Source organism: Haliaeetus albicilla, chromosome 9 (genome assembly GCF_947461875.1).
Source record: "Haliaeetus albicilla chromosome 9, bHalAlb1.1, whole genome shotgun sequence".
NCBI classification, from domain to species: Eukaryota; Metazoa; Chordata; class Aves; order Accipitriformes; family Accipitridae; genus Haliaeetus; species Haliaeetus albicilla.
In genome coordinates this window covers 36079900-36094281 of record NC_091491.1, presented here as the reverse complement: position 1 = coordinate 36094281, position 14382 = coordinate 36079900, and the positions used below count along the sequence as shown (strand labels likewise).

Below are 14382 nucleotides of genomic sequence, written 5' to 3'. Positions count from 1 at the left end.
GGCTCCGGCCCGGCCCGGCCGCGGCCCCTGCCCGCCCCGCACTCGGGCCGGCCCCGGTCCTTACCTTGCGAGTGTCGGCGGAGCGGCTGCTCCCCCCTTCCTTGGGAATGGAGGCACAAGAAATTCACCCTTGTTTGTCTCTCCTCCTTTTTTTTTTTATACAGCCATATATATATACATACACATCTGTGTGTGTGTCTGTGTGTCTGTGTGTGTACACACGTATATGTATCGATTATATATATATATTTTTTTTTTTTAGCTGAGGTGTCCACACCAAGAGGAGGAGGAGGAGGGAAATATAAAAAAAAAAAAAAAAAAAAAACACAACGGGGGGGAGGGGGGGGGAACCAAAAACACCACCACACACACACAGGAGGAGGAAGAAAAAAAAATAACCAGCGAGTAGTGCTGTGATATTCAATTATATCCCGAGCCAGGGGCCGGGGGGAGGGGGAGGGTGGGGAGAGAGGGGGGGGGGGTTAGAGATTAAGTCCCGAGGAAGGAGGGAGAGGGGGGGAAGGAAAAAAAAAAAAAGTAATATCTGTGTGTGTGTGTGTGATTTAGATTGAGGAGGAATTGAGGCAGAATGTAAAAGCTGTTACTAAGGGAAGGAGCCAAGCGGCTCGGAGCAGCCAGCGGCCCTCAGACACTCCGCGCGGGGAGAGGGTGGCCAGCCGCACGGAAATGGGCGCCAGAGAAAGCGCCGCCGCCGCTGAGGGAAGGGAAGGAGGGAAGGGAGGGAAGGGAAGGAGCGGAGCCGGGAGGCGAGGCCAGGCGAGGAGGAGCGGGGCCGGCCTGCTGCGGCCGCCCGGCAAAACAAACCCGCCGCCTGGGCACGGCGCGGGGGTCGGCGGCCGGGGCGGGGGGACCCCCTGCCTCCCTCCCCTTCTCCTCACACAGACACCGACACCCCCCTCCCGCGCTCTCCGGGCAGGCGCAGCCGCGGCCGGGCGTGCGTGAGGGGAGGCGGGCTGCGGGGAGGCCGCCCGCCCGCGGCCCTGACGGGAAAGGGAGGCCGCCCGGGCCTGCCGGCGGCTGCGGGGCGCTGGCGGTTGGGAGCCTGAGGGAGCTCGGCCGGGGAAGGGCCGCGGGGCACGGCAGGCCCCCCGGCGGCGTGGCGCGGGGCTGGAAGTTTTTTCTAGGAAAGCCATTAATTGCTCTCCGCTGATAAAAGCGCTTATGTAAATGCAGGACTTAACGTGGTGGTTTTACTTTTTTTCTTTTTTTTACTCGTAGCGCGTCGCGGTTGGCAACGGTACCAGCGGTGCCGGGGATCCAGTCCTGCGCGGGTGCGGGGTTCGGCGCAGCTTGGCGCTTACGCCTGGGTCCGTTAGTGCGTCTACCCTGTAATTTTATTTAAGGAAAATAATCCTCTGCAGCAATAATGTTGTGTCCTACCTGGGTGCTGTTCGTTTTGAGGACTGAAATGCTATTTATCACTTAGATCGCAGGGCGGTTTAATTTTTAAAGCGAGCTTTGTTAATCGAAACCACACTCGTCACTAGGCAGTCCTTTCCATCTTAAAATGTTTTTGCAATAGCATTTCATGCTCTCGGGCGTTGGTCCAACGCTCTCACGTCCGGACATTGGCACTCACGCAGAGTCGCAGTGACCACAAACCCCGCACAGATCGGACGGCACCATCAGATGTCATTCCTGCTTGTGCCAAAGGCTCTCCACGCACGTAAGCCCAGGTCTGGTGCTGCCCGAATGGGGCTTCCGCATCACCGCCCTTCTGCAGAACTTGCTTTTACTGCGGCCGGCAGAACAGGAAAGCGGAGAGACGGGCCACAAATGTAGCTCTTATTTCTCTTTTTTGTTTGTTTGTTTGTGAACAGAGCTCCGCGTTGCTGGAGAATTACGCTAGTCCTAAGGCGGCAGTTCTGGAGTTAAGGGTGCGTTTTCCTTTCAGCCTAATGGCTGGGACGTGCCGTAGGCAGATTTCACCTACCTGAGCTTCATCTCGCAAGCGGATGGGACTCCTCGACTCTACAAAGCCTCGATGAAAGTAGCTGGGTGGGTCTCTGGGTGTAGGATCACCTCACAGTGCTCATTTTTGTTAGGGTCAGGCCCGTGCACTTTTCCCTCTTTTATGAAGAATAATATTTAAATACTTGGCAGGAGACAGATATTTTTTGCATTGCAAAATCATTTGGTTCTGAGAAAGCCCTGGGCCTGCAATCCGTTTGCTTGAAGAGGCCAGAGTTACATGAGGAAACCAAAGTCTCTCTAGAAAGCCAGGGAGCATATTTGTAATTGCAAACCACTGGATGTTCAACATTTATTTCTGTAATGATTTTGATGGCCCAAGTCAGCAACTTTCTTTTCTCAGTAATGGTGTGTAGGTTGTCTGCTTTAGGTACGTAAAGAGGCGATAATTTTTGAAGACTGTATCTGGTCCAATTCCAAAATTCGACCGCTTTGCTGAAAGTGGGGAAATTTAAAAGGGGCAAAAAAATGGGCAAGGGACTCATTAACACCTCCCTGCATTATAACCTCAGGTCCATGCTTCTAAAGGAGTTCAACCTCCTGATACTCTGAATGATTTATTTCCCAGGTCAAAGAAGATAAGCAGTAACCGTGGGTGGAGGAAGGGGGAATGGGAGTATGCACGTAGCTTAAGGCAAGAGGAAAGAAGACAAGGGACCTCTTACAGGGGACTGTGGGACACCAGGGGCCTGAAGAAGTGTATGGGAGGAGTTGTGAGAAGTCCATGAAACAGGAACGGGAGGTGTAACATTTAGAAAAGCTCGTGGGAGAAATGGAGGAGGGAACCCCCCCCAAGTGCACATTATTTGGCCCACAGGAACTACGAACGCTGTCTTCCCATCCATCTGCTGAGCAGCGACAACGTGCTGAACTGAAGTCATCTGGCTGAAGGTTTCCATGGTCTAGTGTTCTGCAAATGTTCAGTCACGACTCCAGTGTGCCAGGCTCTCATTTTTAACATGATGATGTACTCGATTGGGTGATCACCCAAGTATACATTCTGCTCTGCAGAATCTATAAAGTGCATTCTGGCAGATTTATGCTTTAATAATTTTACCCCATTTGTTTTGTTCTGGTTTCTCTTTCTTTCCAAAGGCGAACACCCCACGGGACTGCAGAAAGGCCTTACTTTCTGTGATGAGCTTTAGACTTTGTAGTTCTGTTGCCCGAATACACAGCTGGGCTCAGAGTTACCGGGGCCACTTCCAGAGCGTACGGGAGGGAGGTTCTCGCTTTCGGAGGTTTCCAAGAACGGATGTTGGGTAACACAGGGCAGTTGAGCAGGTTATGGTCTACGGCAGGTTGTTCAGTGAGTGAGCCGAGCTTAGGGAGTTGGCTTTGCCTTGAGCTGGGAGAGGCACTTCTAAACAATAACCATTGTTATGTTTCCTTTCCCAAAGTCTCCTAGTAGCAAGAAAGACGGGATGAAACCCTAGCTTTTGGATGTGGAAATGGAGTGGAGCTGAGGTCCTGGTTCGTCCATGTGTTTAAGTAAAAGCATGCTTTCAAAGTGCTTCAGTTACATGGCTGCTCATGTTCCACAGCTCTGTCATCCCAACTACTGGAGAGTGTTCTCACAGCCATATTTGTAAGACACATCCTTCAAATAGTTGAAATTACTTGTAACAGTGAGTGGTTGGCCTACTAAGCACATAAAAGCAAATATTTGCAGTAACTGGACCAGTGTTTGCACAGCACCAAGCACACTGCCTGGGCTCCATAAATAATAATACTTGGCACTCACAGAGCGGTTTCCATTTTCAAAGCACTTTAGTCATAACCCTTGACACCTATATGGCCTTTTACATCTTTACAAGAATTAATTAATCCTCACAATGTCCTGTGAGATAGGTATGCACTGCAATAATAACAATAACAACAATTAATAATTCATACATTCTACTCAAAAATCACTTCAGGGATTAAAATGCATCTGTAATACTTGGCTTTTATTAACATTTTCCAGCAAATAATAAAAGCCATGGTATTGTGTTAAATCTATATAATATCTATCCATAAATCTTATGCAGGTCGGGGCAGGACTGAAGACCCAGTGAGATACCAGTACATCAGTAACAACTGGATGACTGACTTCAGAAAAGGAAGTTCAGGCCCGGTCCACCACGCAGTTTAGGTGCCAAAACGAAATTTGCCACGTATGGCAGTGCATAAATAAATCCCAGTGAACCAGGAAGGCTCTTTTTGTTCGTTTTTAGCTCCTGTTTACACAAAGGTTCCCCCAGTTACGGCACCCCATCCCATACAAACACTGCACCAAGAAAATGCAAGCACTTACTGGGTAAGAAATGGCAGTGACTCAGCACCACGTTGTGCAACAGGGAGAGCTGGGACAAGTCTGGCCAACACCGGGGCAAACCCTTTCCCTTGTAAAAATTACCATACGGCCTTTGATATGCAGGCAAGCCCCAGTTAAACCTGATATTTAAACAAGCGGGACTTAAACCCTGTTGACTTAAACAGAAGAACTGGCAGGCTCCCACCGGGGGAGCGCCTTGGCTCCAGGCTTGCCGAGGCAGAGGAGGGACGGGGTGCTGGAATCGGGCTCCCTGCATGGACGGTCTGGTTCCCCATGAAGATGCTTTTTTCATTTTGCATCCCAAAGTGGATTCATGTAAACCAAAGGCACCTTTCGTCCTAATAATGCTGCCATGCCAGAAAACAGTGGGAAAGAGCAGAGAGAGGTACACCCACACCCTAGCAATTTCCCCATGACTTCCCCGTGACCTCCCTCTGCCTGCCAGCTCTGAATCTGGAGCACTGAACAGTTCAGGCCAGTGGCCTTCCTACTCTAAGACTTATTTTCTCCCTTACTGTGAGGAAGATACCAACTTAAACAAAACAACCTCTAAATTATTTGTCTTTGTGTTGTGCATACTGAGAAAGGAAATGGAAGTTCACCAGTTTGAAGGGACTGGCTTTATTCTTTTTGCAGCTGCTGACAATGACTGTTTGCAGGAGCGGACATGCTGGGAAAGGGACTTATTTCTGAGTAGGGAGCATCTTCTGCCACTACCTTGGCATACAGATTCATCAGTAAATTGATCAGTGGACACGTGGTAAAAAAATGTCTGATATTGGTGATGAACATGCCTGTAGCACTACTTTTTATCGGTTGCTTTGAAGTATACATGCACAGATACGTTGCAGATCTCCATAAGGCAGAGAGGATTCAGTCCCGAAACAGTCATCTCATTGATACACTTACCCAGATCGATCTTGGAGCCTTCTGCTTCCCAGAATAAGCAGCAAGAGTGGAGGAACAGCGTGGCCAGGTGAATTGTCCCTCATTCATCAACAGTTGATGAACTGTGTGATCCAAAGCCACGAAGTGGCTCTCAGGACGCAAGTTATGCTGCTTAGAGCACGTTAAGCGCTGCTGTTAAATTGGTGGTGTTAAGACACGTGAACCAGTTAGCATCTCCCAGGTTATACAGAACTTCAGCGGGGCGCAGGCTGCTTGTCCCAACCCTTCTGTGCAGGAGCAATTTCATGTTTCTATTTTTCAAAACTACCAGCAGGCCCCCAGAAAACAGCATAGCCCACAGATGACAAAGTTAAGAACTGCTGCTGTGGGATTGGGGTATTTACCAAGCAAAGCCGTTGGCCTTATTGTTTTATTGCTGCTGACCTCCTACCCAGAGGCCCAGCGTACCCTAAAGGCTTTAAGAGGAACACAAATGTGTGTGTGTGAACGTGTCACACTAAGGAGAGCTTTCAGATCAGTGCCAGAGGAACATATTTTTAAAGGAAAAGTGAGAGAAACAGAGGAGAAGAGATGCCAGCTGCTTCAACCCCCCCTTCGAGCGAGGGCTCCTGCACCTTGTCTTCCTGCAGGGGAACGGCCGCTCCCACTGGGGCACATTTTCCCTTTTGGGGTTTTTTTTGAGAGGAAAAACAATGGGTTTGTTGCTGCAGTCCCAGGGCCTCCCTGCCCGCAGAGGGCTGCCATTGTGGGCAGAGGATGCCGCCGTCCCCCTGGGCTCCCAAAGCGGTTCCTGGCACAAGAGGGAGGATGAAGTGAAAGCTGTCCCGGGGCCACCAGCCGGCACGATTAGCATCGCGTTAAAAGCCCTGAATATCGTCCCTTGCTACCCAGAATCTGGCCCCAGGAGGATCTGTGGATGTTTCACACAATTGTGGAGAAGACGAGAAAAATGAGTGAACAACACGGAAAGATGCCGATACAGACCTGACTCCGGAAAGCAACACGGGCTGCCCCAGCGGATTTAGTTATCGCAGGTGCAGAGCTGTAGTTCGATGTGAACTGGGGTTGTTTTCCTTGAGAGGCGATGCTCTGACAGTGGATACCGTGACAGCAGGCAGGCTGTTGTTAAACAACCTCTCCGCGAGCACACCCAGCAATGCAAGACCAGGCTGCCTCGGAGTTCCTGTAGTAATTAGTTTAGACACAGCGAGCTGAGTTAGAGGCATGGGAACAAATTTATTTTTTGGCTTTAATCGCTCTCTAAGGATTGTTTTAACTTTTTTCTTTTTTCTCTTTTTTTTTCAGTTGGATATGTAAATATCCACATTTCTTAAAATGGTAAAAAAATGTTACTTCTCAGATAGAAATACTGAAGAGGGCCCTGTTAACTCCATGGTTATAGCAAAGCTCCCTTCACAGCAGGGTTGTAACTCAGATGTTACATCCTACAATGGCTAAGCAAATCCAAACTTGTTTTATTTTAACAAGGTTACGAAAAAGGGTGTGTACCAGCTGCTATCACACACCTCTGAAGTTTCAAGCAAGACATATCTGGCTCACGTATGAGATCAGAACGGATTATTTCACAGGGCCAGGATGTGGTTGCAAAAATTCAGTATTGTAAGTGTCATTGTGATTCATAATATAATCTACAATACTCGGTATAATTACTGCAGAGTAAAGGAAGGCAGAAGTACAAAAGGTATATTATTTATATTTACCTTTATCTTTGTCACACACACTATTTTAATATTTCCTGGCAGCCCAAGAATCCAGCCAACTTGAAGAGGACTCCTTTTTCTTGCCCATACCTAAAGTTCTGCTTTTCTTTTGTTATACCTACATTATTCCGGTTCTTTATGTGAGCAGAGGACGGAGCCAGGACTGTTTGCTCCCTAATCAGAGTCCTGAAAGACTCGTCATGTGGCCTTCAGCAAGCTGTTTATTATCAGGGCATGAGCTTCCATCTGTAAAGAGAGAGGACTAACACAGCTATTAATGATGATGATATTATTGTTAACACATAATTATCTATCTCACAAGAAAATTGGGAGGGTAAACTAGTGTTTATAAAGTATTTTAAAGATGATAATATTAGTTATGTGAGGGCAATACTTTATGTCCTGAGGACAGCAGTTGTTGAAAACCACCTTCTAATTAGGTTTTGCTAATGATCATGTCAAAAAGGTTTAGAAAAAAAAACATCAGTAGGTACATTCAAAAGTCCACGATTTTTCTTCTTATTACATTATTGGTGTCAGCTGCTTTCCTGTAGACAGATATGTGATGTAGACAGATATGTGATATTCACATCTACAAGATGTTAAGCGTTGTTTTCTGGCATATTAAACATAAAATGAATGAAGTACACAGTAGTGCCAAAGCACACCCTGCAGTATGTTATTAGACAACTTGCTCCAGTGATTAAAGCCCTTGAAGTCAACAGAGGTTTTGCAGTTGTTGGGTTTGGTTTTTTTCCCCACCCCGCTGGGCTAGGATTTCATCCCAGATCTCCAGCCTTGTCTGTCACTGCACATCACTGATGTGCTTAACACTCAATTAAAGCACACCCTGGATTTGTTTTATACAATCCCTTAGCTTCAAAAGGGAGATTGCAGGTACCCATCAGAAGGAGCTGACTGCAGCGCAAGTCCAGCCAGAAGGATGACTTTGCCGGGCCCTCCCGTATTTCCCCCTTTTTAGGCAATTATCTCCATTTTGTTGAACATCCATTTCTTTCAGTTTTATTCTTGAGGACTTCTGATAACGTATCGAACTTCCCTGAGCCAGTTGTAATCTTCACTCCCTCCGATGCGCACCACAACAACATTAACTGTGAATGGCTGCAGTAGATTAAGCAGCGTATTTCCACAAAATATTTCCAAGAGGAGACCAAATTTTATGAGCTGTGTGAGCATCCTGTGTAACATTTCGAGCAGGTACATAAAACACTTCGGGGTATATACCGAATGAGACGTTTGACTGGGTAGACCAGTGCATTAGAAACAGCTTTCAATCTTTCACGGTGCTAGGTGTGTGCCGTAACATGAGACCAAAAGACACACACACATAAAAGAGGGACAGAAAAAAATCCAAAGCACACAGTGGAAGAATGAACTGAGAATTATTTCCTCAGCAGAGCCAATATTTCCTACAACACGGCTTTCTGTGAGTCAGCCTTTTTGTGCCACAGAACTTAAAATAGCAAAAGTGAGATAACAGTAGGCTTGTTGGAAATAGAAATTTTCAAGGGATACAAAAAAAAAAAACCCCAAAACCACGAACAACTTCTGGACCAACAGAGTGGTGATGAGCATGGCGGTGATCTGCTGGTAATAGATTACTGTACGAATATGTCAAATAATTCTAACAAGGTGGCATTTATCTGAGATTGTAAAACATGGTAAATCCCAGGTATGTGGGAAGCCCACAGCCGTGATTTCAGCAGCTGCCCGTCCCTCCTGCAGCGCTGAGGGCAGAGAGCGTAGCACTCCAGCTCCTCTCTTTCTCCCTCTCTGATAAGCAGGAGTGGTTTCATCCCAACCGCAGCAGCTCCTTTAATTTTGCTTACGCTGCTGAGAAGCCCTGGGCCAGCAGAGAGAAACCTCAGGCAAATTCCACATTGATTTCACATAGTTCAGGACAGGGCTTAATAAATACACATGGAGGAGGAGGAGAGAGAATATTTCTAGAGGCAGAGCAAAGGAGGGGATGGGCTAGCAGTTGTGCAGACTTGTTGGCCACATCCCAGCATTTGGTGGTTCTTCAAGGGCTGTGCCTGCCAGAAATTAGTTTAAAGTCTGGATGAAATGCACCTCCCACCAAACCCATCCACTTGCCTATTTGCTTACACGACGTGCAGCGCACCCAGGTAGGATTGTTCCCACTGACAGCAAAGATCACGTGCCCGCCGGTAATTCTGCACCGTCAACTAGAAGCAATGAGCATGCAGAAGGGGTGGAGCCCAACCGTGGCCTGTATAAAAATTAAGATCATTATTAAAATGGACCTGAAAATGAAAAAGGCACCCCAGCTTTCAGCAGGGCTGGGGTTGTCTCTTCCATTACCGGCTTAATGAAGTCTCCCCTGCAAGTGCCCCATCCGCCTCAGATCTCATTCGCTTGCTCACAGTCCATATGGGTAATTCCCTCCATTCCCCTACATTTAGGTTCAACATCTAACATTTGCTAACTTAATTGGACACAGGGCATTTTGCAAAGAAGAAGTGGCCCCACGCAGATACGTGGCATTTGTCTTTTATTTTTCATTTCTTCCTATCCAACGCAGGTCCCGTTCTGAAAGGCGCTGGGCAGAGACAGCTGCACCAGATGTGTAACGTACGCAAACAAAGCCGAGGCGCGGATACTGCCTGGCTTTACACAGCAGGTTATTTTTAAAGCTAAGAGCAAAACTTCCATCTCCTGAGCCTCATTGAGGGGAGGCTCGGTCTGGCCAGGCTGCGTCTCAGCATTCAAACCCAGGCGTTTCTGTGCGAATGCCTTCTCTCCCTCTGTTGCTCAGGAATTTTTATTTTAAAAAGTCTATGAGGACATAAAAAACTTTTCATTTCCCACATCCTGTCATTAAGCAGCTGTACTCTGAACAATGAATGATGACAAACCAAAGCAACAGTTTTAACTGAAGCAGGATTACACTTGGCATCGCTATTTGTTATGTGGCTTACTGGACAGCAAGACAAATGCGTACTTCTGCTACCCTTTCCCGCTGCCAGCTCTGTCCCCTATTAGTACATAATGGCACGACTGGAGGGAGCACCGTAGCCAAAGCAGCTGCAGGATGAGACCCCAAAAATCAAATGACGTCTGGGCCAGCAAGGGCTGGGGGTCTGCAGTCTCAGACGGGACCCTTGGTTCCTCTGGACTGGGTTCTCACCTCCGGCACTTCCCCGGCACTATCCGATGCTTCAGCAGGAAGAAAAAGGCTCACACAAGACTTCTGGCCCGTGGTGCTCTTGTATACATACGGGGAGACAGCTGTCCTGACCTGGGGAAGGATCGGCTCACCGGAGAATTTTAACCAAAATCCTGCTCCATTGCACTGCGTTATTCTCTACCGAGTAAGGTGAGAACATAACCAACCCATGCCTGATGAATTATCGCACAGTACTTGCAGAGGTTTAACTAATATCACACTTTGCTCATGCGTCCTCTAAAGCCTTGCTGGTAATGATGATACATTGCTGTTAACAGTAATGCCATTTAGAAACTGGAAGTACAAAAATATTCGCCGAGGATGCTGCCAGCTTTACGCAAATTGGTGTGAATGTATAATCGCATTACTCCACACCAACGTGGTACTTGTAAACCAAGAGGCTCAAATTGCTGTAGCCATCAGGGCAGACGGCTCCCACCTAGGTAGGAGGCTGCCGAGGGACGGCAGTACCTGTGCAGCGAGCGTGATCCCCGTCCAGAGGCTGAGTCCAGTCTACAGAGCGGGTCAGGACATGGGCAAGATCCTGCTCACACCACCTCCTCCCCGAGCACAGCCCCAGGCTTGCAGGACGGCACCCAGGACCCCGGGGCTCTCGAGTCCCCAGGGTCCACAGCCCTCACCAGGAACCCAGCTCACGGCTGGGAGGACGTACTCTGCGCCTACAAAGCGACATTTAGCGATGTCTGCTTGGAAATGTTCTCGGTTCCTTCTGGACTGTCTTTGCCGTGCAAACACAAGACCCATTCAGCCCGGGTCGCATCCGCAGGTGACCGGGAGTCAATGGCATCATTCATGTTCCGAAAACCGCGCGCACGCTCGAGTTGTTCCTTTGGCAGCGGCCTGGGCTGACACTGCTGTGTGCTTCCAGCCCCAGTCGTTTCAGCATTTGCACGTAATCCACCTCCCACGAGGTCCACAGGACTCCTGTAAACATAAATAATGGCAACATTATGGACCCGTTTCAAGTCCAAGATTGCAAATGGTATTTCTATTTACTATTGAGCATCTATTTATTCATCAAATGCATTAGAAAATCCATTAAAGAGGAAATTAGGGACCCAACGACCTGCACCATCGTTCGAACCCGGTGTTTCAGATAGAGGCATCGAACATAGTTCAGCGCTTGCATCTCATCTTGTCCGATGACTCACTCGAGGTGGGAAGCGGCGCGATGAGACAGCCTTATTCACCCTCCACGCCGGTAACCGGCTGGTGCAAAAACACGGCCGTGGGGCTGAGGGCAGCTGCCTTGCGGGCAGGAGAGGCAGTGGCGGGCAGGGCGAGGGCAGCTGCGAAGGAAGGGACGGCATGGTCTGCTGTGGCGTGCATATATGCTTGTGGACGTATAGGATACAAACCTTTAGAAAGCAGGAGCGAACCGTGGTAGATCTGCCCCGTAGCTCCGTCTGTCCTGCAGGTACAGCAGGGACAGTGACTTACCTCCAGCTCTACAGGGAGTCACAACTCAAGGGCAAGACGATGACAGCAAGTGACACTTTGCTGTAGCCAGACCCGAGGTTTAAGCGGCAACTTACCCTCGATCTTCAAAAGCAGCTATGAGTTGGCATGTCCCCAGCTCCCTCATATTCTGCCGTCACAGCACTATAGCAATGGCAGGTTTTCTGATAAGACTTTCCATCCCAAATCTCTTTCAAACAGCCGACAGCAGCTAGGCTTCCCAATCTTACAATTTGCAGTGAGCTCCGTAAATTGTTTGAGTGCCAGTGTTGTTGTATATATAAATCTATACATGAACTGTGTCTTTGTGCTGCTCCATTTCATTAAACAAGCTGAACAATTCAGTAGCTGTTTTTATGCCTCCAGGCACTTGGGTCATCTTTGATTTTCACTTGTCTCAGAGCTCATGTTTGCAATGAATGGCTTTTCTCCCTGGCAGGACAACAAGATAAAGTAAACCATAAAATCTTCCCCAGTGAAATGACTCCCACCAGCAAGGAGCAGGAAAGGGGCATGGCTGGGGCTCCCCTTGCATCGCCCCCCTCCCTTTGCCAGCATCCCCATCCAGGCAGCGCTGCACCATCCCCAAATCTCCACCTTTAGTTCGGTGTGATGGCAGAAGCCAGGCCAGAATTTAGCCCCCTCCGACACTGCTATATCCTTCATTCCCCTTCCAGAAGTATAAGACAGCAAAGTCCTTTTCTTCCTTGGCTACACAGCAGTGGTGTTTGCTTCCTCCACACCCCAGCAAGGAAGATTTTGCAGCCTTTAAACGAACTGAAAAGATCTCAACCAGGAGCTCGGTTCAGCGGCTAAGAGCTCGTCACACATCGGATCCCCATCGCTTTCAAGAAGGTCTGCGATAGTTTTGCAAGCGACTAACATATAGCTGCAAAAGATTTAAAGCTTTCTAATAAATGCTGTCCCCCCCCTTCACTGCACACAGACACACACAAACTGCATTACTCTAATTCCCTGCTAAGCTTTCTAACTCCTTCTTACATCATACGATATAATCAGCCATTTGGCCCTGAGTCAGTATTTCCATGAAGCAGAGTCAGTGTAAAAAGCTTTCAAGGCACTGGGATTGTTTTTGCTTCTGTAATGCTTTAAAAATGCTATATCTTGGGACCGAAGAATATTCAGTGAAAACACAGAATTTCTGGACGCCTTTCAGTTCTTGCATCAGAAATGCTGGCGTTGAGAATGAAATTGTTCCCATATTTGAGCTTGGTACCAAAACATCAAGTTTTTGTTTGTGAAGTTTATAAAAACAAATGACTATAGACTTGAATGTATTAATCACGGAGAAATGGAAACAGCTTGCTAGGACTGCCTAGCACCCTTTGTACTTTATATAAACAATAATAGGTTGCTGTTTACCAGTGGCCACATTTTGAGCCATACCAGATGAAAGCAATTAAAATGGTTCCCATGTGCATTCGAAACTCAAAGCAGTATTAGTGCATGCCCACATACCGACCGGCGCTGGCTTTGTGTGCAGGCATGGCAGCTCTTGCTGACTATACCATGCTTACCCAGAAACATGCCCAGGTACCCTACACCTAGACTATACATGGAATAAATGTCCGTATAGACAAGGTATCTGCCTGAGAGCTGCTGGGTTTCACAGCACACCACGAGTTGCTGCTGCCCTTTGCCTTCTCCCTGTGCCCGCATTGAGCTGCTGTGGGATGAGCAGAACCACCCCAGGGCCAGGATCGGGTCCCCACCAGCCTTGGCCGTTCTTGGGGGGCAGGCACCCGAGTACCCATCCCGAGACCGTCGGGATGCGACCAGCCTAGCATTGAAACGCCAGAGCCTGTGAGCGAAAGAATCCCTTTAGGGGATCTTCAGGGATCCCTTTAGGGATCCTGTTTCAGCTGGTCTACAGGAACGTACTCCAGCTTCTCAGCAGACATGTCCCAGCACCCTCTCCTTATCCGTAACAATACTTACGTGACACTGAACGCGGCGTGGGGACAGTGGTGACACGTTGTCCGTGTTGTTTGACCGCTGATAAATGTATTTGTCATCCCTGCTTATTACATGTTATTACTCACCGCTGCCCGGGTTTATTTTGCTTTCCGAGGGGAGGAACGGTGGAAACGCTGTTAGACCAGCAGCAAGGAAAGCAGCACACAGGCATTTTGGCGTATTTATGTCCGTTCTTAGCCGTCCTCTTTCTTTTTCTGTTTTTAGAAGCTATCGTGAAGCGAGTGCAATTTTTGCATTGGTTACAAAGATTACACAACACCAGTTGTAACCGCTGACAGGTTTAAATGTCATCTGAGAAAAGGAATAGCGAGAAAGGCTGCGCTGTGAATTTTAATGGGGAGCAGGAGCTGGTCAGATATTGCTGGTTTGGGGCGTGCTTAGGGAAGGACCAGAAGGTCTCTCTGCTCTGAAGTGATGCATGTAGCTAGCGGGAACAATGATTTCTGGAAAAATGCTGGTTTTGTAACAGAAATCTTTAGAGACAGACCTGCTGTCCTATGGAAAATAGTATTATTTTTTTTTCCTAACAAAAAATGCTTCCCTTTTCCCTCAGAGGGAGAGCTCCCAAGCCCAACCTCATCCCCAGTGAGGCACCGTGACCAGGAACATCTTCATTCCCATATGGAAGGGCATCGCGGGGTGACATAGGACGTATGGCCCGGCCAACAAAACTCCCCTTGGGGAAATTTCCCAATCAGAACTTTAAGCTTTGAACTGAAACATTTTGCCCCAAAATCTTCAAGTTTCAACTTTTC

General features: G+C 48.1%; 1 protein-coding gene and 1 long non-coding RNA gene across 4 annotated transcripts in view; one reads left to right on the top strand and one right to left on the bottom strand.

Moving 5' to 3' along the window:
- Positions 1 to 301, bottom strand: part of TBL1XR1 (TBL1X/Y related 1) — a 119383-nt gene extending 119082 nt beyond the window's left edge. For both annotated transcript variants that reach the window (XM_069792697.1, XM_069792696.1), the window contains exon 1: positions 65 to 301. The gene's annotated coding sequence lies outside the window, so the exon portion shown is untranslated. The remainder of the gene's footprint in view (positions 1 to 64) is intronic.
- A 451-nt stretch (positions 302 to 752) lies between these two features.
- On the top strand, positions 753 to 7179 carry LOC138686906 (uncharacterized). Of its 2 annotated transcripts, none has more exons than XR_011326235.1 (4): positions 753 to 1697; positions 1842 to 2019; positions 2810 to 3580; positions 4023 to 7179. It is a non-coding gene; the product is annotated as an uncharacterized lncRNA (long non-coding RNA). The 2 variants fall into 2 exon arrangements; XR_011326234.1 differs by having other exon boundaries at positions 2561 to 3580.
- The last annotated feature ends 7203 nt before the right edge of the window (positions 7180 to 14382 follow it).